We start from the raw sequence: 26,769 nt of genomic DNA, 5'->3' as shown, positions 1-26,769 counted from the left end.
GGGGGGGGGCGGGCGGACAGACAGACCTGCAGTCTCCCTCTATTTCTCTCTCTCTTCTCTTTCTTTCATCTGACCTTTTTTCTATAATTCCAGGACTCTTTCTCCTCCCGTCTGCTGCTTCTCCATGCAGATGGGACAGAAGAACCCAAGCTGAAAGAAATCCGACTTAGCAAACTGCTCTCTCATGAATGTAGGGCGCACCCGAACCACTCTGCTCCCCCAGTTTTCATTCGCCAGTCAAGGACTGGGAGGTACTGTATTGGGCGGGTCCACCGAGGGCTCTAGCACTCTTGACTGGCTGCCATGCCTGTCAGTCAGAGCGGTATTAAGGGCTCCGCCCATCTCCAACTCCAGCTGTAGACATCTGGATGTTTTTTTACACCACTACTTTTGACAAGTGCTGAGTGAATCGCTTCAGCCTTCGTGAGCAGAAATGAGAACTCAACTCTTTTTTTTTATTTTATTTTTTTTTTTTTTTTACTTGCTTTATTTCCTATTTCAGTACGAGAGGAGGAATGAAAATAGCGTTATACCGTTGTACATGATTATCTTGATTAATAATATTGGAAAAAATGAAGGACTTTATACTCTGTTTAGCATTACCCCGGATTCACATTTTGTGGAGAGAAAAAAAGAAACGAAAATGAATGACAATTGTATATATATGAATGCTGTTTATTGCTTATTACTTTCATTTTTGACAAAGATTTGTACAAACAAGTTGAACTATGAATAAGCTAGCCTGCTGCTTTACCATTAGCGAGGTGTGTGTTTGAGAGAAGAGCGTGCAAGTGAGTGAAAGAATGAGCGAACGAGTAGAAAAACTGTTTAACGGAGACTTAGAGGACTATCCACAATCTGAGAAATAAACCGAGAAGGACAAAAATGAACAAGACGTGTCATTTGAGATCACACACAGTATATGTTACCTGTGAATGAAGGATAATCAGGACTGTATCAGCCCTAATTTGGTCCCTCTGCAGGGTATGGTGTGATACTATATGCAGTTTTGGATAAGCCTAGACCCCATAGGGGACACAAACGGTGTTTCTGGTGTAACCTGTAGGCTCTAGTGGGTTCTGATCTCCTCTTGGCTTCATTTAGCACTACATCAGCTGACGTAGGTCAGCTGTCATCTCTCCTGTCTTGTTTTACATCACAAACTGCCTCCAACAACAAAATGTTCCTGTTGTTTTGACTGTATTTCAAATGGAGATCTGAGATTTTTTTTTGTCTTTCTAAATCAGCATGTATGAAACGAAAGCGTGACAATGGGTTTGTATGTTCGGTGTATATTGCAAGGATTGTGTGACTGTTGGTGTAATGTGTATATCTCCTTGTAAAGGAGAGTACGTATGTGATAGTCGAACTATAACTGGATTCTCTGCAATTCTCCTGTAGACAGACAGTCATGTAACCCCAAGCTGTGTTTATTGGGTAAGGATTGTTTTAGTTTCAAGGTTATGTTATTTTTTTCCATTAAAGTGGTGATTCACGTTCATTTCATAGAAGTCTACAGGACATGTTGTCTTTATTATTTTGCTCTGTTACCACCGTGTCAATGTGTGCAGAGTATTTGTGTTCCTCTCAAATTGTTCTTGATTACAGATCTATCCCAGGTAGCTGGACCAGGCTAATAAAATCCTTTAAAAAATCACCATTACCCCTTTACGTTTCTGTCATGCTCATCCTTAGTGTTTCTGGACCCACCTTAAATTAACAACTTTAAAGGCTTAACAAAGCCTTCATGAACCCGTTATAGGGCGACATACAGTAGGTGCTTCACAAATCATTTAGAAGCCGAATTGTACTATAGAAAAATAATTCTAACATCTAGCGCTTATCCAAATGTGACAGATCTTATTTCACCCTTTATATATACAGAATGGTATTTTCTAATACATTATCTCTAAAGCATCTACCGTATGGAAGCCTTAGTGTTTATGAAAGCTTCATAAAACCTTTTAAAGTTACATTGCCTATCAGTTCCACGTTTTTGAAGTTTGAGAGAATTTCTTGCCTTTTCAATGTCTCTTTTTCCCCTCACTTCATTTAGATTTTTAGTTCAAGTCCGTACTATCACTGTCAGCATTAGCAGAATTGCACTGTGACAAAGAAGACTGTTTTGCTAAATGCCATGTATGTAACAAACTCGTACCCTCTATGGCCCATGTCAACGAAAAAGTGTGTGTGGAAATGAGACTTTAGGTTGAGCGCATTCTTGCTTGCACACACACACGAGGCTTCCACTTTTCACAATTCTTGTTTATAGGGCACCCCAAAAATCTGAGGGGGAACAAAGTGAGGATGGCTGCCGGGTGGTTCGGGGGTGGACGCGGTCCCCCGTCTGGAAGTTGGCGACTTTAGCATTTTTCAAACACCTGAAAAAGCTTTTTCCTGCAATCTAGAACCATAATCATTATGCTTAATTAATGCATATACCTCTTGAGCAGTCTGTATCCTCCTGAGTTTCTTCTCTGAAACCCGGATCCGGGATCCCCCCCACCCCCCCACACACTGATTAGCATAGGTAGCATAGCTTCACAAGTAGATAGTAGCATCTAAATATCATTAAATCACAAGTCCAAGGCACCAGATGAAAGATACAGATCTTGTGAATAAAGCCACCATTTCAGATTTTTTAAATGTTTTACAGGGAAGACAAAATATGTAAATCTATTAGCTAAACACGTTAGCAAAATACACCACTTTTCTAACTCCATCAGTTTCTTACTACTTCAGGTGCTATCACCAATTCGGCTAAACTAAGATATTGATAGCCACTAACCAAGAAAAAAACTCTTCAGATGACAGTCTGATAACATATTCATGGTATAGGATAGTTTTTGTTAGAAAAAAGTGCATATTTCAGGTAGAAATCACAGTTCTACATTGCAGCTGCAATCTGAAATAGCGTTGGAAGCAGCCGGAATAATTACTGAGACCGACGTCAATTACCAAAAGAATCATCCTAAAACACTTCAGAAAAATAGACAGCCTACAGCAATCGAAAGACACAGATCTTGTGAATCCAGAGAATATTTCAGATTTTCTAAGTGTTTTACAGCGAAAACACAATATAGCATTATATGAGCGTACCACAATAGCCAGAATCACAACCACATTTACCAGCTGTAAATGTTAGCGATCGTAACAACCCAACAAAAGATATATAATTTGACTAACCTTGATATACTTCATCAGATGACAGACCTGTAACATCATATTACACAATGCATATAGCTTTTGTTCGAAAATGTGGATATTTAGCAGCACAAATCGTGGTTAAACTATGTAATCACTACAAACATTGCATGTATTCTGGCCGGCGCCATTTTGGATTAACGCCTATTCTTATAAAAATACTATTCATAAACTTGACTAAAAAATATAAGTTGGACAACAATCGAAAGATAAATTAGTTCTTAATGCAATCGCTATGTTAGATTTTTAAAATTAACGTTACTAGACATATAGTGTGCGTTGCAGCCAGACCAGTGCCTGCAAAAGTGGCGCGCAAACACTATGACATCTTTCCACATAAATACATAATAACATCATAAATAGTTCCTACTTTTGGACGAGCTTCCATCAGTATCTTGGGCAATGTGTATTTTCTTCAAAAGAATTAGTTGCTTTGTTGTAAAACGTCCTCTTCACCTTTGGAACTAGCTGCTACCATTAGCTATGTCGCACACACATGTCCAAATCCTCAAACTAGATACAAAGGAAATTCAGAAAAATAGCACTATACTCGCATAAACTGATATAAATCGGTTTCAAATAACATCGTTATGATGTTTCTAACACCTATATTTAATTAAATTACAGACGGATACATCTCTGGTCGATAACTGAGCGTTCCAAAATTTCATCCTGACTTCTTGCCTTGCGCCATGACGAACGAGACAAAGAAAGGTACTCTCGTTCCATCCGGCTTTATAACCTCGGACAGCTACGCAGACAGACCATTCCACTTCTCATTGGTTACTGACATCCAGGGGAAGGCGGGTGCAGTTCAATTCCAGCCATAGGATATACACAGGCTTTAAAACTGAACCCAGATCAGAGGATAATTCTCAGACCTTCGCAAGTCATGTCAGGATTTTTGCTGTAGAGGGCGTTCTGGGTCACCCACAGACATAATTAAAACGGTTTTAGAAACTAGACAGTGTTTTCTATCCAATATTAGTAAGGATATGCATATTGTACGATCAAGAATTGAGCAATAGGCCGTTTAATTTGGAGACCAAAATATGCTAATGCGGAACAGCACCCCCTATAGTTGCAAGAAGTTAACGAAACTAAATATGCTCAAATCTGGGTACAAGATTGAAGGACTGTGAATCTTATTCAGTACATTTAGTAATTGCTTGCTTTTCTAAAGTCTACCAACCTTGCCAGCAGGCATGCCAGCTATCATAGACAAGCTAGCTACTAACTTGATTGATAGCCTGAAATGGCTTCTTGGTAGCTAGTTGGGAGATGGCTAGCCCAGATTGGGAACCTAAAACCAACTTCATAAAATTACGAGTAGTAAGTGGCGAGTAGTATTACAGAGAAGGAACAATCAAAATTCATAAAATGGACAGGACATCTCTGCTTGTATATTTCAAACAGGTCTTGTGGTAAAGGGATGACATACCTTACTCCAGATTTTATCTGACATAAAAATAATACACAACATTAATTGTCTTGTCAAATTATATATGTCGTCTGCGTAATGGGTGTACAGGAGAAGAGGGAGCGAGCATATGGCAGTGTTTTGGTTCCTACTCCCATCTGAATGAATACTGACTAACTCGGGGTTTCAAACAAATGATCAATTGGAGATGTGTTTGAATAATGTAGTACTTATCTGAATAACCAGTAATGATTACTTGGGAGGAAGCACACAAAGTAGATGGATGTTGACAAGTCCAGATAGTCTCACCTAGGTGAAGAGAGGGAGCCCATCATCCTAGTCCAGCAGGCAGCCTTCCAGCAGGTAGTTGTTCAGCTGTGCATAGCAATCAGCATCTCTGTGATTGGAGCAGGGTTGTGCGTCCCAAATGGCACACTATTCACTATATAGTGCACTACTTTTGATCAGAGCTCTATGGGGCCTGGTTAAAAGTTGTACACCATGTATGGAATAGGTTGCCATTTGGGACAGGCCCAGGGTGTTGTTCAACTGTGTTTCGCGTTCAGCATCTGTTAGCAGTGCAAGGCGGTATTCAGCTGTGTTTAGCATGCAGCATCTGTGAGCAATGAGTTGCATGGCAGATCGCCCAGTAGGTGGCGCTGGTACAGATACTCCTCCACCTGCAGACTGATGCTGCGAACCTTAGGAAACCGTAGCAGCAGTTGGCCAAACTTGTCGGAGTGACCCGGGTGGGTGTGGTCTAGAGGTCGACCGATTAATCGGAATGGCCGATTAATTAGGGACGATTTCAAGTTTTCATAACAATCGGAAATCGGTATTTATGGACGCCGATTTGCCGTTTTTTTTTTTATACCTTTATTTAACTAGGCAAGTCAGTTAAGAACATATTCTTATTTTCAATGACGGCCTAGGAACGGTGGGTTAACTGCCTTGTTCAGTGGCAGAACGACAGATTTTCACCTTGTCAGCTCGGGGGATCCAATCTTGCAACCTTACAGTTAACTAGTCCAACGCAATAATGACCTGCCTCTCTCTCGTTGCACTCCACAAGGAGACTGCCTGTTACGCGAATGCAGTAAGCCAAGGTAAATTGCTAGCTAGCATTAAACATATCTTATAAAAAACAATCAATCATAACCACTAGTTACTACTTTTTTACTACTTTTTTTCTCTATCAACCACTATCAATCATAACCACACACATGGTTGATGATATTACTATATATTATCTAGTATGTCCTGCGTTGCATATAATCTGACTGGGCATACAAGCATACAAGTATCTAAGTATCTGACTGAGCGGTGGTAGGCAGAAGCAGGCGCGTAAACGTTCATTCAAACAGCACTTTCGTGCGTTTTGCCAGCAGCTCTTCGTTGTGCGTCAAGCATTGCGCTGTTTATGACTTCAAGCCTATCAACTCATGAGATGAGGCTGGTGTAACCGAAGTGAAATGGCTAGCTAGTTAGCGTGCGCTAATAGCGTTTCAAACATCACTCGCTCTGAGCCTTCTAGTAGTTGTTCCCCTTGCTCTGCATGGGTAACGCTGCTTCGATGGTGGCTGTTGTCGTTGTGTTGCTGGTTCCAGCCCAAGGAGGAGCGAGGAGAGGGACAGAAGCTATACTGTTACACTTGCAATACTAAAGTGCCTATAAGAACATCCAATAGTCAAAGGTTAATGAAATACAAATGGTATAGAGCAGGGGTGTCAAACTCATTCCACGGAGGGCCTAGTGTCTCCAGGTTTTTGGTTTTTCCTTTCAATAAAGCCCTAGACAACCAGGTGTGGGGAGTTCCTAACTAATTAGTGATGTTAATTCATCAATCAAGTACAAGGGAGGAGCGAAAACCCGCAGACACTCGGCCCCCCGTGGAATGAGTTTGACACCTGTGGTATAGAGGGAAATAGTCCTATAATTCCTATAATAACTACAACCTAAAACTTCTTACCTGGGAATATTGAAGACTCGTGTTAAAAGGAACCACCAGCTTTCATATGTTCTCATGTTCTGAGCAAGGAACTGAAACGTTAGCTTTCTTACATAGCACATATTGCACTTTTACTTTCTTCTCCAACACTTTGTTTTTGCATTATTTAAACCAAATTGAACATGTTTCATTATTTACTTGAGGCTAAATTGATTTTATTCATGTATTATATTAAGTTAAAATAAGTGTTCATTCAGTATTGTTGTAATTGTCATTATTACAAATAAATAAATAAAAATCGTCCGATTAATCGGTAGCGGATTTTTGTACCTCCAATAATCGGTATCGGTATCAGCGTTGAAAAATCATAATCGGTCGACCTCTAGTGTGGTCCGTCAGGGTAGGGTTCACCTTTTCCTGGGTCTGCTCCACCTGACGGCGGTCCTGCACCGACTTCACGTCTGCAGGGTCGAAAAGTACAGGTAGAGACAGTTAGTGCATAGCTAATGGATAGTTAGTTGAACACCTATAGACCATCTGTAGGGGACTATCCATACTGACTTCACGTCGCAGTGTGGAAAAGACAGTCAAATATTCAAACTGTCTCTGCCTATCTTACAAAGTATCTATGAGATTCAAGTTGTCAGTTTCCAGTGGATATTCCTTGGCTGAGAATCAGTCAACCAGCGACCAAAACCAGAACCAATAACCTACAGCAGAGGTACTTCAGAGCAAAGTAACATTCAGCAGGACCAGAGGACTCACTCACCAGGGTTGAGGGGGACCAGGTATTTGAGGCACACAAACTCCTATGTGTCCAGGTGGAGGGCCTTGAGTTTGACCACCAGGTCCTGAGTCTTTGACACCAGACTGGTCAGAGTGACCCTTGCCTGGGTCAGGATGTTCGACACTTCAATCTGCATCAGAGAGACAGGACTATTTAGGACCTTATTGGACTTCCAGACTTGACAGCTTCCAGACTCTTCAAAACTTTCAAACATTTTACGACTTTCAGACTAACTTTTAGACTATCCAGAGTTTTGTGTGTTTGTATGACCTTTTTTTCTCTCTACATTTAAACTGAACAAAAATATAAACGCAACCTGCAACAATTTCAAAAGATTTTACTGGTGGTGTTGGTGTTCATATAAGGAAATCGGCCAATTGAAATAAATAAATTAGGCCCTAATCTATGGATTTCACATGACTGAAAATACAGGTATGCACCTGTTGGTCACAGATACCTTTAAAAAAGGTAGGGCGTGGATCAGAAAACCAGTCATTATCTGGTATGACCACCTCATGCAGCACGACACATCTCCTTCGTATAGAGTTAGCCACTTTTATATGTTTACATACCCTACATTACTCATCTCATATGTCTATACTGTACTCGATACCATCTACTGTATCTTGCCTATGCCGCTCTGTACCATCACTCATTCATATATTTTTATGTACATATTCTTTATCCCTTTACACTTGTGTGTATAAGGTTGTAGTTGTGGAATTGTTAGGTTAGATTACTTGTTGGTTATTACTGCATTGTCGGAACTAGAAGCACAAGCATTTCGCTACACTCGCATTAACATCTGCTAACCATGTGTATGTGACAAATCAAATTTGATTTGATTTGATCCGGCTGATGATTGTGGCTTGTGGAATGTTGTCTTACTCCTCTTCAATGGCTGTGTGAAGTTTCTGGGTATTGGCGGGAACACTCTGTCATATACATTGATGCAGAGCATCCCAAACATGCTCAATGGGTGACATGTCTGGTGAGTACGCAGGACATGGAAGAACTAGGACATTTTCAGCTTCCAGGAACTGTGTACAGATCCTTACGACATGGGACCTCGCATTATCATGCCGAAACATGAGCTGATGGCGGCAGATGAATGGCACAACAATGTGCCTCAGGATCTCATCACGGTATCTCTATGCATTCAAATTGCCATCTATAAAATGCAAATGTGCTTGTTGTCCGTAACTTATGCTTGCCCATACCATAACCCCACCGCCACCATGGGGCACTCTGTTCACAGGCCAGTTTGACGTACTGACAAATTCTCTAAAATTACGTTGGAGGTGGCTTATGGTAGAGAAATTAACATCCAATTATCGGTCAACAGCTCTGGCGGAATTTTCTGTAGTCAGCATTCCAATTGCACGCTCCTTCAAAACTTGAGACATCTGTGGCATTGTGTTGTGTGACAAAACTGCACATTTTAGATTGGCCGTTCATTGCCCCCAGCACAAGGTGCACCTGTGTAATGATTATGCTGTTTAATCAGCTTCTTCTTCTAATCAGCTTCTTCAGGATTATCTTGGCAAAGGAGAAATGCTAACTAACAGGGATGTAAACAAATGTGTGCGCCACATTTTTGAGAAATAAGCTTTTTGCGCGTATGGAACATTTTGCTGATCTTTTATGTCAGTTCATGAAACATGAGATCTTAACGGGTTTTTTTCAGTGTACATTTGAGTTATTTAGCAGACGCTCTTATCCAGAGCAACTTACAATTAGTGCATTCATCTTAAGATACCTAGGTAGGACAATCACATATCACAGTCATAGTAAGTACATTTTCCTCAATAAAGTAACTGTAAGCAAAGTCAGAGCTAGTAAGAAATAAATGTAAGTAAAGTGTGAGTGTTAGTTAATGAAAGGCATTTTTTTGGGGGGGGGGGGGGGGGGGGGGGGGGCAAGTACCAAGGTCTTGTAGTTGATGTGAGCTTCCAGTGCGGAGAGAGTGTGTGGAGAGAGCGGGGTGACATGGGTGACCTGGTTGAACACCAGGCTGACTGCAGAATTCTGGATAAGTTGCAGGAGTTTGATAGCACAAGCGGGGAGATCAGCCAACAGCGACTTGCAGTAGTCTAGACGGGAGATGACAAGTCCCTGGATTAGGACCTGCGTCGCTTCCTGTTTGAGGTAGGGTAATACTCTACGGATGTTGTAGTGCAGGTATTCCCAAACTGGGGTAAGCGCAATGCTGTCGGGGGTACGCCAAATAAAAATGTAATGCATATTAAAAAAACTAAAATAATGAAGCCCACTCCTGGAAATTCAACACCTCCATGCTATCAAACAAAACGTTCCATACATTGGTAACTACAAGCAGAGAAGTAGAGGAAGTTTTAATCCAATATACTTTTGTCAAACTCTTTGGTTTAGTGGTCAAAATGATAGTTGTTTGGAATTGAATGAATCTGCTAACTTCTGACATGTTTTACCGAAGCCAGAAGAACAGGCGATGGGAAACAAAAATAGCTCTAGTTACAGATTGGTAGCCCCGATTTGAAATCCGACTTCGTGCTTGAAAAGCAGACGAGTAGGGGAAGATTATATATAGCAAACATTTTTTTCTGTAAAATGTTGGGAAAAAGGTCAAAACGGCAGTTGTTTGGGAAAGTTTAAAAAATACATGGTAGTGCATTTAGTAAAACTGTTGTAACGTAAGTTCCATACTGAATAAACCATCTCCACATTTGACAAGCAGAGAAGTAGAGGAAGTTCTAATCCAATATACTTTTGTCAAACTCTTTGGTTTAGTGGTCAAAATGATAGTTGTTTGAATTGAATGAATCTTCTAACTTCTGACATGTTTTACCGAAGCCAGAAAAACAGGCGATGGGAAACAAAAATAGCTCTGGTTACAGAATGGTAGCCCCGATTTGAAATCCGACTTCGTGCTTGAAAAGCAGACGAGTAGGGGAAGATTTTATATAACAGACATTTTTTTCTGTAAAATGTTGGGAAAGGGCAGTTGTTTGGGAAAGTTTAAAAAACAGATGGTAGTGCATTTAGTAAAACTGCTGTAAACGTAAGTTCCATACTGAATAAACCATCTCCGCATTTGACAAGCAGAGAAGTAGAAGAAGTTTTAATCCAATATACTTTTGTCAAACTCTTTGGTTTAGTGGTCAAAATGATAGTTGTTTTGAATTGAATGAATCTGCTAACTTCTGACATTTTTTCCCGAAGACAGTAAAACAGGCGATGGGTTACGAAAATAGCTCTAGTTACAGATTGGTAGCCCCGATTTGAAATCCGACTTCGTGCTTGAAAAGCAGACGAGTAGGGGAAGATTTTGTATAATAGACATTTTTTTCTGTAAAATGTTGGGAAAGGGCAGTTGTTTGGGAAAGTTTAAAATACACATGGTAGTGCATTTAGTAAAACTGCTGTAAACGTAAGTTCCATACTGAATAAACCTTCTCCGCATTTGACAAGCAGAGAAGTAGACGAAGTTTTAATCCAATATATTTTTGTCAAACTTTGGTTTAGTGGTCAAAATGATAGTTGTTTTGAATTGAATGAATCTTGTAACTTCTGACATGTTTTCCCGAAGCCAGAAAAACAGGCGATGGGAAACAAAAATAGCTCTGGTTACAGATTGGTAGCCCCGATTTGAAATCCGACTTCGTGCTTGAAAAGCAGACGAGTAGGGGAAGATTATATATAGGAAACATTTTCTTCTGTAAAATGTTGGGAAAGGGGTCAAAAAGGCAGTTGTTTGGGAAAGTTTAAAAAACAGATGGTAGTGCATTTAGTAAAACTGCTGTAACGTAAGTTCCATACTGAATTAACCATCTCCGCATTTGACAAGCAGAGAAGTAGAGGAAGTTTTAATCCAATATATTTTTGTCAAACTTTGGTTTAGTGGTCAAAATTATAGTCGTTTTGAATTGAATGAATCTGCTAACTTCTGACATGTTTTACCGAAGCCAGAAAAACAGGCGATGGGTTACGAAAATAGCTCTAGTTACAGATTGGTAGCCCCGATTTGAAATCCGACTTCCTGTTTGAAAAGCACACGAGTAGGGAAAGAGTTTATATAATAGACATTTTTTTCTGTAAAATGTTGGGAAAGGGGTCAAAACGGCAGTTGTTTGGGAAAGTTTAAAAAACACATGGTAGTGCATTTAGTAAAACTGCTGTAAACGTAAGTTCCATACTGAATAAACCATCTCCGCATTTGACAAGCAGAGAAGTAGAGGAAGTTTTAATCCAATATATTTTTGTCAAACTCTTTGGTTTAGTGGTCAAAATGATAGTTGTTTTGAATTGAATGAATCTGCTGACTTCTGACATGTTTTACCGAAGCCAGAAAAACAGGCGATGGGAAACAAAAATAGCTCTGGTTACAGATTGGTAGCCCCAATTTGAAATCCGACTTCGTGCTTGAAAAGCAGACGAGTAGGGGAAGATTTTATATAATAGACATTTTTTTCTGTAAAATGTTGGGAAAGGGCAGTTGTTTGGGAAAGTTTAAAATACACATGGTAGTGCATTTAGTAAAACTGCTGTAAACGTAAGTTCCATACTGAATAAACCTTCTCCGCATTTGACAAGCAGAGAAGTAGAGGAAGTTTTAATCCAATATATTTTTGTCAAACTTTGGTTTAGTGGTCAAAATGATAGTTGTTTTGAATTGAATGAATCTTGTAACTTCTGACATGTTTTCCCGAAGCCAGAAAAACAGGCGATGGGAAACAAAAATAGCTCTGGTTACAGATTGGTAGCCCCGATTTGAAATCCGACTTCGTGCTTGAAAAGCAGACGAGTAGGGGAAGATTATATATAGCAAACATTTTCTTCTGTAAAATGTTGGGAAAGGGGTCAAAAAGGCAGTTGTTTGGGAAAGTTTAAAAAACAGATGGTAGTGCATTTAGTAAAACTGCTGTAACGTAAGTTCCATACTGAATTAACCATCTCCGCATTTGACAAGCAGAGAAGTAGAGGAAGTTTTAATCCAATATATTTTTGTCAAACTTTGGTTTAGTGGTCAAAATTATAGTCGTTTTGAATTGAATGAATCTGCTAACTTCTGACATGTTTTACCGAAGCCAGAAAAACAGGCGATGGGTTACAAAAATAGCTCTAGTTACAGATTGGTAGCCCCGATTTGAAATCCGACTTCCTGTTTGAAAAGCACACGAGTAGGGAAAGAGTTTATATAATAGACATTTTTTTCTGTAAAATGTTGGGAAAGGGGTCAAAACGGCAGTTGTTTGGGAAAGTTTAAAAAACACATGGTAGTGCATTTAGTAAAACTGCTGTAAACGTAAGTTCCATACTGAATAAACCATCTCCGCATTTGACAAGCAGAGAAGTAGAGGAAGTTTTAATCCAATATATTTTTGTCAAACTCTTTGGTTTAGTGGTCAAAATGATAGTTTTTTTGAATTGAATGAATCTGCTGACTTCTGACATGTTTTACCGAAGCCAGAAAAACAGGTGATGGGAAACAAAAATAGCTCTGGTTACAGATTGGTAGCCCTAATTTGAAATCCGACTTCGTGCTTGAAAAGCAGACGAGTAGCGGAAGATTTTATATAATAGACATTTTTTTCTGTAAAATGTTGGGAAAGGGCAGTTGTTTGGGAAAGTTTAAAAAACACATGGTAGTGCATTTAGTAAAACTGCTGTAAACGTAAGTTCCATACTGAATAAACCATCTCCGCATTTGACAAGCAGAGAAGTAGAGAAAGTTTTAATCCAATATACTTTTGTCAAACTCTTTGGTTTAGTGGTCAAAATGATAGTTGTTTTGAATTGAATGAATCTGCTAACTTCTGACATGTTTTACCGAAGCCAGAAAAACAGGCGATGGGAAACAAAAATAGCTCTAGTTACAGATTGGTAGCCCCGATTTGAAATCCGACTTCGTGCTTGAAAAGCAGATGAGTAGGGAAAGAGTTTATATAATAGACATTTTTTTCTGTAAAATGTTGGGAAAGGGGTCAAAACGGCAGTTGTTTGGGAAAGTTTAAAAAATACATGGTAGTGCATTTAGTAAAACTGCTGTAAACGTAAGTTCCATACTGAATAAACCTTCTCCGCAATTGACAAGCAGAGAAGTAGAGGAAGTTTTTATCCAATATACTTTTGTCAAACTCTTTGGTTTAGTGGTCAAAATGATAGTTGTTTTGAATTGAATGAATCTTCTAACTTCTGACATGTTTTCCCGAAGCCAGAAAAACAGGCAATGGGAAACAAAAATAGCTCTGGTTACAGATTGGTAGCCCCGATTTGAAATCCGACTTCGTGCTTGAAAAGCAGACGAGTAGGGGAAGATTATATATAGCAAACATTTTTTTCTGTAAAATGTTGGGAAAGGGGTCAAAAAGGCAGTTGTTTGGGAAAGGTTAAAAAACAGATGGTAGTGCATTTAGTAAAACTGCTGTAACGTATGTTCCATACTGAATCAACCATCTCCGCATTTGACAAGCAGAGAAGTAGAGGAAGTTTTAATCCAATATATTTTTGTCAAACTTTGGTTTAGTGGTCAAAATGATAGTTGTTTTGAATTAAATTAATCTGCTAACTTCTGACATGTTTTACCGAAGCCAGAAAAACAGGCGATGGGTTACGAAAATAGCTCTAGTTACAGATTGGTAGCCCCGATTTGAAATCCGACTTTGTGCTTGAAAAGCAGACGAGTAGGGAAAGAGTTTATATAATAGACATTTTTTTCTGTAAAATGTTGGGAAAGGGGTCAAAACGGCAGTTGTTTGGGAAAGTTTAAAAAATACATGGTAGTGCATTTAGTAAAACTGTTGAAACGTAAGTTCCATACTGAATAAAACTTCTCCGCATTTGAAAAGCAGAGAAGTAGAGAAAGTTCTAATCCAAAATACTTTTGTCAAACTCTTTGGTTTAGTGGTCAAAATGATAGTTGTTTTGAATTGAATGAATCTTCTAACTTCTGACATGTTTTACCGAAGCCAGAAAAACAGGCGATGGGAAACAAAAATAGCTCTGGTTACAGATTGGTAGCCCCGATTTGAAATCCGACTTCGTGCTTGAAAATCAGACGAGTAGGGGAAGATTTTGTATAATAGACATTTTTTTCTGTAAAATGTTGGGAAAGGGCAGTTGTTTGGGAAAGTTTAAAATACACATGGTAGTGCATTTAGTAAAACTGCTGTAAACGTAAGTTCCATACTGAATAAACCTTCTCCGCATTTGACAAGCAGAGAAGTAGAGGAAGTTTTAATCCAATATATTTTTGTCAAACTTTGGTTTAGTGGTCAAAATGATAGTTGTTTTGAATTGAATGAATCTTGTAACTTCTGACATGTTTTCCCGAAGCCAGAAAAACAGGCGATGGGAAACAAAAATAGCTCTGGTTACAGATTGGTAGCCCCGATTTGAAATCCGACTTCGTGCTTGAAAAGCAGACGAGTAGGGGAAGATTATATATAGCAAACATTTTTTTCTGTAAAATGTTGGGAAAGGGGTCAAAAAGGCAGTTGTTTGGGAAAGTTTAAAAAACAGATGGTAGTGCATTTAGTAAAACTGCTGTAACGTAAGTTCCATACTGAATTAACCATCTCCGCATTTGACAAGCAGAGAAGTAGAGGAAGTTTTAATCCAATATACTTTTGTCAAACTCTTTGGTTTAGTGGTCAAAATGATAGTTGTTTTGAATTGAATGAATCTGCTAACTTCTGACATGTTTTACCGAAGCCAGAAAAACAGGCGATGGGAAACAAAAATAGCTCTAGTTACAGATTGGTAGCCCCGATTTGAAATCCGACTTCGTGCTTGAAAAGCAGATGAGTAGGGAAAGATTTTATATAATATACATTTTTTTCTGTAAAATGTTGGGAAAGGGGTCAAAACGGCAGTTGTTTGGGAAAGTTAAAAAAATACATGGTAGTGCATTTAGTAAAACTGTTGAAACGTAAGTTCCAAACTGAATAAACCTTCTCCGCATTTGACAAGCAGAGAAGTAGAGGAAGTTTTAATCCAATATACTTTTGTCAAACTCTTTGGTTTAGTGGTCAAAATGATAGTTGTTTTGAATTGAATGAATCTGCTAACTTCTGACATGTTTTCCCGAAGCCAGAATAACAGGTGATGGGTTACGAAAACAGCTCTAGTTACAGATTGGTAGCCCCAATTTGAAATCCGACTTCGTGCTTGAAAAGCAGACGAGTAGGGGAAGATTTTATATAATAGACATTTTTTTCTGTAAAATGTTGGGAAAGGGCAGTTGTTTGGGAAAGTTTAAAAAACACATGGTATTGCATTTAGTAAAACTGCTGTAAACGTAAGTTCCATACTGAATCAACCATCTCCGCATTTGACAAGCAGAGAAGTAGAGGAAGTTTTAATCCAATATACTTTTGTCAAACTCTTTGGTTTAGTGGTCAAAATGATAGTTGTTTTGAATTGAATGAATCTGCTAACTTCTGACATGTTTTCCCGAAGCCAGAAAAACAGGCGATGGGTTACGAAAATAGCTCTATTTACAGATTGGTAGCCCCGATTTGAAATCCGACTTCGTGCTTGAAAAGCAGACGAGTAGGGGAAGATTATATATAGCAAACATTTTTTTCTGTAAAATGTTGGGAAATGGGTCAAAACGGCAGTTGTTTGGGACAGTTTAAAAAACAGATGGTAGTGCATTTAGTAAAACTGCTGTAACGTAAGTTCCATACTGAATTAACCATCTCCGCATTTGACAAGCAGAGAAGTAGAGGAAGTTTTAATCCAATATATTTTTGTCAAACTTTGGTTTAGTGGTCAAAATTATAGTCGTTTTGAATTGAATGAATCTGCTAACTTCTGACATGTTTTACCGAAGCCAGAAAAACAGGCGATGGGTTACGAAAATAGCTCTATTTACAGATTGGTAGCCCCGATTTGAAATCCGACTTCGTGCTTGAAAAGCAGACGAGTAGGGGAAGATTATATATAGCAGACTTTTTCTTGTAAAATGTTGGGAAAGGGGTTAAAACGGCAGTTGTTTGGGAAAGTTAAAAAATTACATGGTAGTGCATTTAGTAAAACTGTTGTAACGTAATTCCATACTGAATAAACCTTCTCCACATTTGACAAGCAGAGAAGTAGAGGAAGTTCTAATCCAATATACTTTTGTCAAACTCTTTGGTTTAGTGTTCAAATGATAGTTGTTTTGAATTGAATGAAACTTCTAACTTCTAACATGTTTTACCGAAGCCAGAAAAACAGGTGATGGGAAACAAAAATAGCTCTGGTTACAGATTGGTAGCCCCAATTTGAAATCCGACTTCATGCTTGAAAAGCAGACGAGTAGGGGAAGATTTTATATAATAGACATTTTTTTCTGTAAAATGTTGGGAAAGGGCAGTTGTTTGGGAAAGTTAAAAAAACACATGGTAGTGCATTTAGTAAAACTGCTGTAACGTTAGTTCCATACTGAATAAACCTTCTCCGCATTTGACAAGCAGAGAAGTAGAGGGAAGTTTTAATCCAATATATTTTTGTCAAACTCTTTGGTTTAGTGGTCAAAATGATAGTTGTTTTGAATTTAATGAATCTGCTAACTTCTGACATTTTTTACCGAAGCCAGAAAAACAGGCGAAGGGTTACAAAAATAGCTCTAGTTACAGATTGGTAGCCCCGATTTGAAATCCGACTTGTTGCTTGAAAAGCAGAAGAGTAGGGGTAGATTTTATATAGAAAACATTGTTTTCTGTAAAATGTTGGGAAAGGGGTCAAAACGGCATTTGTTTGTTAAAGTTGTTTTGAATTTAATGAATCTGCTAAACTTCTGACATTTTTTACCGAAGCCAGAAAAACAGGCGAAGGGTTACAAAAATAGCTCTAGTTACAGATTGGTAGCCCCGATTTGAAATCCGACTTGTAGCTTGAAAAGCAGAAGAGTAGGGGTAGATTTTATATAGAAAACATTGTTTTCTGTAAAATGATGGGAAAGGGGTCAAAACGGCATTTGTTTGTTAAAGTTGTTTTGAATTGAATGAATCTGCTAACTTCTGACATTTTTTACCGAAGCCAGAAAAACAGGCGAAGGGTTACAAAAATAGCTCTAGTTACAGATTGGTAGCCCCGATTTGAAATCCGACTTGTTGCTTGAAAAGCAGAAGAGTAGGGGTAGATTTTATATAGAAAACATTGTTTTCTGTAAAATGATGGGAAAAAGGTCAAAACGGCATTTGTTTGTTAAAGTTGTTTTGAATTTAATGAATCTGCTAACTTCTGACATTTTTTACCGAAGCCAGAAAAACAGGCGAAGGGTTAGAAAAATAGCTCTAGTTACAGATTGGTAGCCCCGATTTGAAATCCGACTTGTTGCTTGAAAAGCAGAAGAGTAGGGGTAGATTTTATATAGAAAACATTGTTTTCTGTAAAATGATGGGAAAAAGGTCAAAACGGCATTTGTTTGTTAAAGTTGTTTTGAATTTAATGAATCTGCTAACTTCTGACATTTTTTACCGAAGCCAGAAAAACAGGCGAAGGGTTACAAAAATAGCTCTAGTTACAGATTGGTAGCCCCGATTTGAAATCCGACTTGTTGCTTGAAAAGCAGAAGAGTAGGGGTAGATTTTATATAGAAAACATTGTTTTCTGTAAAATGATGGGAATGGGGTCAAAACGGCATTTGTTTGTTAAAGTTGTTTTGAATTGAATGAATCTGCTAACTTCTGACATTTTTTACCGAAGCCAGAAAAACAGGCGAAGGGTTAGAAAAATAGCTCTAGTTACAGATTGGTAGCCCCGATTTGAAATCCGACTTGTTGCTTGAAAAGCAGAAGAGTAGGGGTAGATTTTATATAGAAAACATTGTTTTCTGTAAAATGTTGGGAAAGGGGTCAAAACGGCAGTTGTTTGTGAAAGTTTAAAAAACACATGGTAGTGCATTTAGTAAAACTGCTGTAAACGTAAGTTCCATACTGCATAAACCTTCTCCGCATTTGACAAGCAGAGAAGTAGAGGAAGTTTTAATCCAATATATTTTTGTCAAACTCTTTGGTTTAGTGGTCAAAATGATAGTTGTTTTGAATTTAATGAATCTGCTAACTTCTGACATGTTTTACCGAAGCCAGAAAAACAGGCGATGGGAAACAAAAATAGCTCTGGTTACAGATTGGTAGCCCCAATTTGAAATCCGACTTCGTGCTTGAAAAGCAGACGAGTAGGGGAAGATTTTATATAATAGACATTTTTTTCTGTAAAATGTTGGGAAAGGGCAGTTGTTTGGGAAAGTTTAAAAAACACATGGTATTGCATTTAGTAAAACTGCTGTAAACGTAAGTTCCATACTGAATAAACCATCTCCGCATTTGACAAGCAGAGAAGTAGAGAAAGTTTTAATCCAATATACTTTTGTCAAACTCTTTGGTTTAGTGGTCAAAATGATAGTTGTTTTGAATTGAATGAATCTGCTAACTTCTGACATGTTTTACCGAAGCCAGAAAAACAGGCGATGGGAAACAAAAATAGCTCTAGTTACAGATTGGTAGCGCCGATTTGAAATCCGACTTCATGCTTGAAAAGCAGATGAGTAGGGAAAGATTTTATATAATAGACATTTTTTTCTGTAAAATGTTGGGAAAGGGGTCAAAACGGCAGTTGTTTGGGAAAGTTAAAAAAATACATGGTAGTGCATTTAGTAAAACTGCTGTAAACGTAAGTTCCATACTGAATAAACCAGCTCCGCATTTGACAAGCAGAGAAGTAGAGGAAGTTTTAATCCAATATACTTTTGTCAAACTCTTTGGTTTAGTGGTCAAAATGATAGTTGTTTTGAATTGAATGAATCTGCTAACTTCTGACATGTTTTCCCGAAGCCAGAAAAACAGGCGATGGGTTACGAAAATAGCTCTATTTACAGATTGGTAGCCCCGATTTGAAATCCGACTTCGTGCTTGAAAAGCAGACGAGTAGGGGAAGATTATATATAGCAAACATTTTTTTCTGTAAAATGTTGGGAAATGGGTCAAAACGGCAGTTGTTTGGGAAAGTTTAAAAAACAGATGGTAGTGCATTTAGTAAAACTGCTGTAACGTAAGTTCCATACTGCATAAACCTTCTCCGCATTTGACAAGCAGAGAAGTAGAGGAAGTTTTAATCCAATATACTTTTGTCAAACTCTTTGGTTTAGTGGTCAAAATGATAGTTGTTTTGAATTGAATGAATCTGCTAACTTCTGACATGTTTTACCGAAGCCAGAAAAACAGGCGATGGGAAACAAAAATAGCTCTGGTTACAGATTGGTAGCCCCAATTTGAAATCCGACTTCGTGCTTGAAAAGCAGACGAGTAGGGGAAGATTTTATATAATAGACATTTTTTTCTGTAAAATGTTGGGAAAGGGCAGTTGTTTGGGAAAGTTAAAAAAACACATGGTAGTGCATTTAGTAAAACTGCTGTAAACGTAAGTTCCATACTGAATAAACCATCTCCGCATTTGACAAGCAGAGAAGTAGAGGAAGTTTTAATCCAATATACTTTTGTCAAACTCTTTGGTTTAGTGGTCAAAATGATAGTTGTTTTGAATTGAATGAATCTGCTAACTTCTGACATGTTTTCCCGAAGCCAGAAAAACAGGCGATGGGTTACGAAAATAGCTCTATTTACAGATTGGTAGCCCCGATTTGAAATCCGACTTCGTGCTTGAAAAGCAGACGAGTAGGGGTAGATTTTATATAGCAAACATTTTTTTCTGTAAAATGTTGGGAAATGGGTCAAAACGGCAGTTGTTTGGGAAAGTTTAAAAAACAGATGGTAGTGCATTTAGTAAAACTGCTGTAACGTAAGTTCCATACTGAATTAACCATCTCCGCATTTGACAAGCAGAGAAGTAGAGGAAGTTTTAATCCAATATATTTTTGTCAAACTTTGGTTTAGTGGTCAAAATTATAGTCGTTTTGAATTGAATGAATCTGCTAACTTCTGACATGTTTTACCGAAGCCAGAAAAACAGGCGATGGGTTACGAAAATAGCTCTATTTACAGATTGGTAGCCCCGATTTGAAATCCGACTTCGTGCTTGAAAAGCAGACGAGTAGGGGAAGATTATATATAGCAGACTTTTTCTTGTAAAATGTTGGGAAAGGGGTTAAAACGGCAGTTGTTTGGGAAAGTTAAAAAATTACATGGTAGTGCATTTAGTAAAACTGTTGTAACGTAATTCCATACTGAATAAACCTTCTCCACATTTGACAAGCAGAGAAGTAGAGGAAGTTCTAATCCAATATACTTTTGTCAAACTCTTTGGTTTAGTGTTCAAATGATAGTTGTTTTGAATTGAATGAATCTTCTAACTTCTGACATGTTTTACCGAAGCCAGAAAAACAGGTGATGGGAAACAAAAATAGCTCTGGTTACAGATTGGTAGCCCCAATTTGAAATCCGACTTCGTGCTTGAAAAGCAGACGAGTAGGGGAAGATTTTATATAATAGACATTTTTTTCTGTAAAATGTTGGGAAAGGGCAGTTGTTTGGGAAAGTTAAAAAAACACATGGTAGTGCATTTAGTAAAACTGCTGTAACGTTAGTTCCATACTGAATAAACCTTCTCCGCATTTGACAAGCAGAGAAGTAGAGGGAAGTTTTAATCCAATATATTTTTGTCAAACTCTTTGGTTTAGTGGTCAAAATGATAGTTGTTTTGAATTTAATGAATCTGCTAACTTCTGACATTTTTTACCGAAGCCAGAAAAACAGGCGAAGGGTTACAAAAATAGCTCTAGTTACAGATTGGTAGCCCCGATTTGAAATCCGACTTGTTGCTTGAAAAGCAGAAGAGTAGGGGTAGATTTTATATAGAAAACATTGTTTTCTGTAAAATGTTGGGAAAGGGGTCAAAACGGCATTTGTTTGTTAAAGTTGTTTTGAATTTAATGAATCTGCTAAACTTCTGACATTTTTTACCGAAGCCAGAAAAACAGGCGAAGGGTTACAAAAATAGCTCTAGTTACAGATTGGTAGCCCCGATTTGAAATCCGACTTGTTGCTTGAAAAGCAGAAGAGTAGGGGTAGATTTTATATAGAAAACATTTTTTTCTGTAAAATGATGGGAAAGGGGTCAAAACGGCATTTGTTTGTTAAAGTTGTTTTGAATTGAATGAATCTGCTAACTTCTGACATTTTTTACCGAAGCCAGAAAAACAGGCGAAGGGTTACAAAAATAGCTCTAGTTACAGATTGGTAGCCCCGATTTGAAATCCGACTTGTTGCTTGAAAAGCAGAAGAGTAGGGGTAGATTTTATATAGAAAACATTGTTTTCTGTAAAATGATGGGAAAAAGGTCAAAACGGCATTTGTTTGTTAAAGTTGTTTTGAATTTAATGAATCTGCTAACTTCTGACATTTTTTACCGAAGCCAGAAAAACAGGCGAAGGGTTAGAAAAATAGCTCTAGTTACAGATTGGTAGCCCCGATTTGAAATCCGACTTGTTGCTTGAAAAGCAGAAGAGTAGGGGTAGATTTTATATAGAAAACATTGTTTTCTGTAAAATGATGGGAAAAAGGTCAAAACGGCATTTGTTTGTTAAAGTTGTTTTGAATTTAATGAATCTGCTAACTTCTGACATTTTTTACCGAAGCCAGAAAAACAGGCGAAGGGTTACAAAAATAGCTCTAGTTACAGATTGGTAGCCCCGATTTGAAATCCGACTTGTTGCTTGAAAAGCAGAAGAGTAGGGGTAGATTTTATATAGAAAACATTGTTTTCTGTAAAATGATGGGAATGGGGTCAAAACGGCATTTGTTTGTTAAAGTTGTTTTGAATTGAATGAATCTGCTAACTTCTGACATTTTTTACCGAAGCCAGAAAAACAGGCGAAGGGTTAGAAAAATAGCTCTAGTTACAGATTGGTAGCCCCGATTTGAAATCCGACTTGTTGCTTGAAAAGCAGAAGAGTAGGGGTAGATTTTATATAGAAAACATTGTTTTCTGTAAAATGATGGGAAAAAGGTCAAAACGGCATTTGTTTGTTAAAGTTGTTTTGAATTTAATGAATCTGCTAACTTCTGACATTTTTTACCGAAGCCAGAAAAACAGGCGAAGGGTTACAAAAATAGCTCTAGTTACAGATTGGTAGCCCCGATTTGAAATCCGACTTGTTGCTTGAAAAGCAGAAGAGTAGGGGTAGATTTTATATAGAAAACATTGTTTTCTGTAAAATGTTGGGAAAGGGGTCAAAACGGCAGTTGTTTGTGAAAGTTTAAAAAACACATGGTAGTGCATTTAGTAAAACTGCTGTAAACGTAAGTTCCATACTGCATAAACCTTCTCCGCATTTGACAAGCAGAGAAGTAGAGGAAGTTTTAATCCAATATATTTTTGTCAAACTCTTTGGTTTAGTGGTCAAAATGATAGTTGTTTTGAATTTAATGAATCTGCTAACTTCTGACATGTTTTACCGAAGCCAGAAAAACAGGCGATGGGAAACAAAAATAGCTCTGGTTACAGATTGGTAGCCCCAATTTGAAATCCGACTTCGTGCTTGAAAAGCAGACGAGTAGGGGAAGATTTTATATAATAGACATTTTTTTCTGTAAAATGTTGGGAAAGGGCAGTTGTTTGGGAAAGTTTAAAAAACACATGGTATTGCATTTAGTAAAACTGCTGTAAACGTAAGTTCCATACTGAATAAACCATCTCCGCATTTGACAAGCAGAGAAGTAGAGAAAGTTTTAATCCAATATACTTTTGTCAAACTCTTTGGTTTAGTGGTCAAAATGATAGTTGTTTTGAATTGAATGAATCTGCTAACTTCTGACATGTTTTACCGAAGCCAGAAAAACAGGCGATGGGAAACAAAAATAGCTCTAGTTACAGATTGGTAGCGCCGATTTGAAATCCGACTTCATGCTTGAAAAGCAGATGAGTAGGGAAAGATTTTATATAATAGACATTTTTTTCTGTAAAATGTTGGGAAAGGGGTCAAAACGGCAGTTGTTTGGGAAAGTTAAAAAAATACATGGTAGTGCATTTAGTAAAACTGCTGTAAACGTAAGTTCCATACTGAATAAACCAGCTCCGCATTTGACAAGCAGAGAAGTAGAGGAAGTTTTAATCCAATATACTTTTGTCAAACTCTTTGGTTTAGTGGTCAAAATGATAGTTGTTTTGAATTGAATGAATCTGCTAACTTCTGACATGTTTTCCCGAAGCCAGAAAAACAGGCGATGGGTTACGAAAATAGCTCTATTTACAGATTGGTAGCCCCGATTTGAAATCCGACTTCGTGCTTGAAAAGCAGACGAGTAGGGGAAGATTATATATAGCAAACATTTTTTTCTGTAAAATGTTGGGAAATGGGTCAAAACGGCAGTTGTTTGGGAAAGTTTAAAAAACAGATGGTAGTGCATTTAGTAAAACTGCTGTAACGTAAGTTCCATACTGAATTAACCATCTCCGCATTTGACAAGCAGAGAAGTAGAGGAAGTTCTAATCCAATATACTTTTGTCAAACTCTTTGGTTTAGTGTTCAAATGATAGTTGTTTTGAATTGAATGAATCTTCTAACTTCTGACATGTTTTACCGAAGCCAGAAAAACAGGTGATGGGAAACAAAAATAGCTCTGGTTACAGATTGGTAGCCCCAATTTGAAATCCGACTTCGTGCTTGAAAAGCAGACGAGTAGGGGAAGATTTTATATAATAGACATTTTTTTCTGTAAAATGTTGGGAAAGGGCAGTTGTTTGGGAAAGTTAAAAAAACACATGGTAGTGCATTTAGTAAAACTGCTGTAACGTTAGTTCCATACTGAATAAACCTTCTCCGCATTTGACAAGCAGAGAAGTAGAGGGAAGTTTTAATCCAATATATTTTTGTCAAACTCTTTGGTTTAGTGGTCAAAATGATAGTTGTTTTGAATTTAATGAATCTGCTAACTTCTGACATTTTTTACCGAAGCCAGAAAAACAGGCGAAGGGTTAGAAAAATAGCTCTAGTTACAGATTGGTAGCCCCGATTTGAAATCCGACTTGTTGCTTGAAAAGCAGAAGAGTAGGGGTAGATTTTATATAGAAAACATTGTTTTCTGTAAAATGTTGGGAAAGGGGTCAAAACGGCATTTGTTTGTTAAAGTTGTTTTGAATTTAATGAATCTGCTAAACTTCTGACATTTTTTACCGAAGCCAGAAAAACAGGCGAAGGGTTACAAAAATAGCTCTAGTTACAGATTGGTAGCCCCGATTTGAAATCCGACTTGTTGCTTGAAAAGCAGAAGAGTAGGGGTAGATTTTATATAGAAAACATTGTTTTCTGTAAAATGATGGGAAAAAGGTCAAAACGGCATTTGTTTGTTAAAGTTGTTTTGAATTTAATGAATCTGCTAACTTCTGACATTTTTTACCGAAGCCAGAAAAACAGGCGAAGGGTTACAAAAATAGCTCTAGTTACAGATTGGTAGCCCCGATTTGAAATCCGACTTGTTGCTTGAAAAGCAGAAGAGTAGGGGTAGATTTTATATAGAAAACATTGTTTTCTGTAAAATGATGGGAATGGGGTCAAAACGGCATTTGTTTGTTAAAGTTGTTTTGAATTGAATGAATCTGCTAACTTCTGACATTTTTTACCGAAGCCAGAAAAACAGGCGAAGGGTTAGAAAAATAGCTCTAGTTACAGATTGGTAGCCCCGATTTGAAATCCGACTTGTTGCTTGAAAAGCAGAAGAGTAGGGGTAGATTTTATATAGAAAACATTGTTTTCTGTAAAATGATGGGAAAAAGGTCAAAACGGCATTTGTTTGTTAAAGTTGTTTTGAATTTAATGAATCTGCTAACTTCTGACATTTTTTACCGAAGCCAGAAAAACAGGCGAAGGGTTACAAAAATAGCTCTAGTTACAGATTGGTAGCCCCGATTTGAAATCCGACTTGTTGCTTGAAAAGCAGAAGAGTAGGGGTAGATTTTATATAGAAAACATTGTTTTCTGTAAAATGTTGGGAAAGGGGTCAAAACGGCATTTGTTTGTTAAAGTTGTTTTGAATTTAATGAATCTGCTAAACTTCTGACATTTTTTACCGAAGCCAGAAAAACAGGCGAAGGGTTACAAAAATAGCTCTAGTTACAGATTGGTAGCCCCGATTTGAAATCCGACTTGTTGCTTGAAAAGCAGAAGAGTAGGGGTAGATTTTATATAGAAAACATTGTTTTCTGTAAAATGATGGGAAAAAGGTCAAAACGGCATTTGTTTGTTAAAGTTGTTTTGAATTTAATGAATCTGCTAACTTCTGACATTTTTTACCGAAGCCAGAAAAACAGGCGAAGGGTTACAAAAATAGCTCTAGTTACAGATTGGTAGCCCCGATTTGAAATCCGACTTGTTGCTTGAAAAGCAGAAGAGTAGGGGTAGATTTTATATAGAAAACATTGTTTTCTGTAAAATGATGGGAATGGGGTCAAAACGGCATTTGTTTGTTAAAGTTGTTTTGAATTGAATGAATCTGCTAACTTCTGACATTTTTTACCGAAGCCAGAAAAACAGGCGAAGGGTTAGAAAAATAGCTCTAGTTACAGATTGGTAGCCCCGATTTGAAATCCGACTTGTTGCTTGAAAAGCAGAAGAGTAGGGGTAGATTTTATATAGAAAACATTGTTTTCTGTAAAATGATGGGAAAAAGGTCAAAACGGCATTTGTTTGTTAAAGTTGTTTTGAATTTAATGAATCTGCTAACTTCTGACATTTTTTACCGAAGCCAGAAAAACAGGCGAAGGGTTACAAAAATAGCTCTAGTTACAGATTGGTAGCCCCGATTTGAAATCCGACTTGTTGCTTGAAAAGCAGAAGAGTAGGGGTAGATTTTATATAGAAAACATTGTTTTCTGTAAAATGTTGGGAAAGGGGTCAAAACGGCAGTTGTTTGTGAAAGTTTAAAAAACACATGGTAGTGCATTTAGTAAAACTGCTGTAAACGTAAGTTCCATACTGCATAAACCTTCTCCGCATTTGACAAGCAGAGAAGTAGAGGAAGTTTTAATCCAATATATTTTTGTCAAACTCTTTGGTTTAGTGGTCAAAATGATAGTTGTTTTGAATTTAATGAATCTGCTAACTTCTGACATGTTTTACCGAAGCCAGAAAAACAGGCGATGGGAAACAAAAATAGCTCTGGTTACAGATTGGTAGCCCCAATTTGAAATCCGACTTCGTGCTTGAAAAGCAGACGAGTAGGGGAAGATTTTATATAATAGACATTTTTTTCTGTAAAATGTTGGGAAAGGGCAGTTGTTTGGGAAAGTTTAAAAAACACATGGTATTGCATTTAGTAAAACTGCTGTAAACGTAAGTTCCATACTGAATAAACCATCTCCGCATTTGACAAGCAGAGAAGTAGAGAAAGTTTTAATCCAATATACTTTTGTCAAACTCTTTGGTTTAGTGGTCAAAATGATAGTTGTTTTGAATTGAATGAATCTGCTAACTTCTGACATGTTTTACCG

At 37.7% G+C, this 26,769-nt stretch overlaps 1 pseudogene; it reads right to left on the bottom strand.

The window, feature by feature from the left end:
- Positions 1-5,226: 5,226 nt before the first annotated feature.
- On the bottom strand, positions 5,227-7,573 carry LOC129833896 (nuclear receptor subfamily 5 group A member 2-like; annotated as a pseudogene).
- Positions 7,574-26,769: the final 19,196 nt, after the last annotated feature.

This window comes from Salvelinus fontinalis, chromosome 34, assembly GCF_029448725.1.
Source record: "Salvelinus fontinalis isolate EN_2023a chromosome 34, ASM2944872v1, whole genome shotgun sequence".
NCBI lineage: Eukaryota > Metazoa > Chordata > Actinopteri > Salmoniformes > Salmonidae > Salvelinus > Salvelinus fontinalis.
Note: the sequence above shows the minus strand (reverse complement) of the source record. Positions and strands in the feature narration are given on the sequence as shown.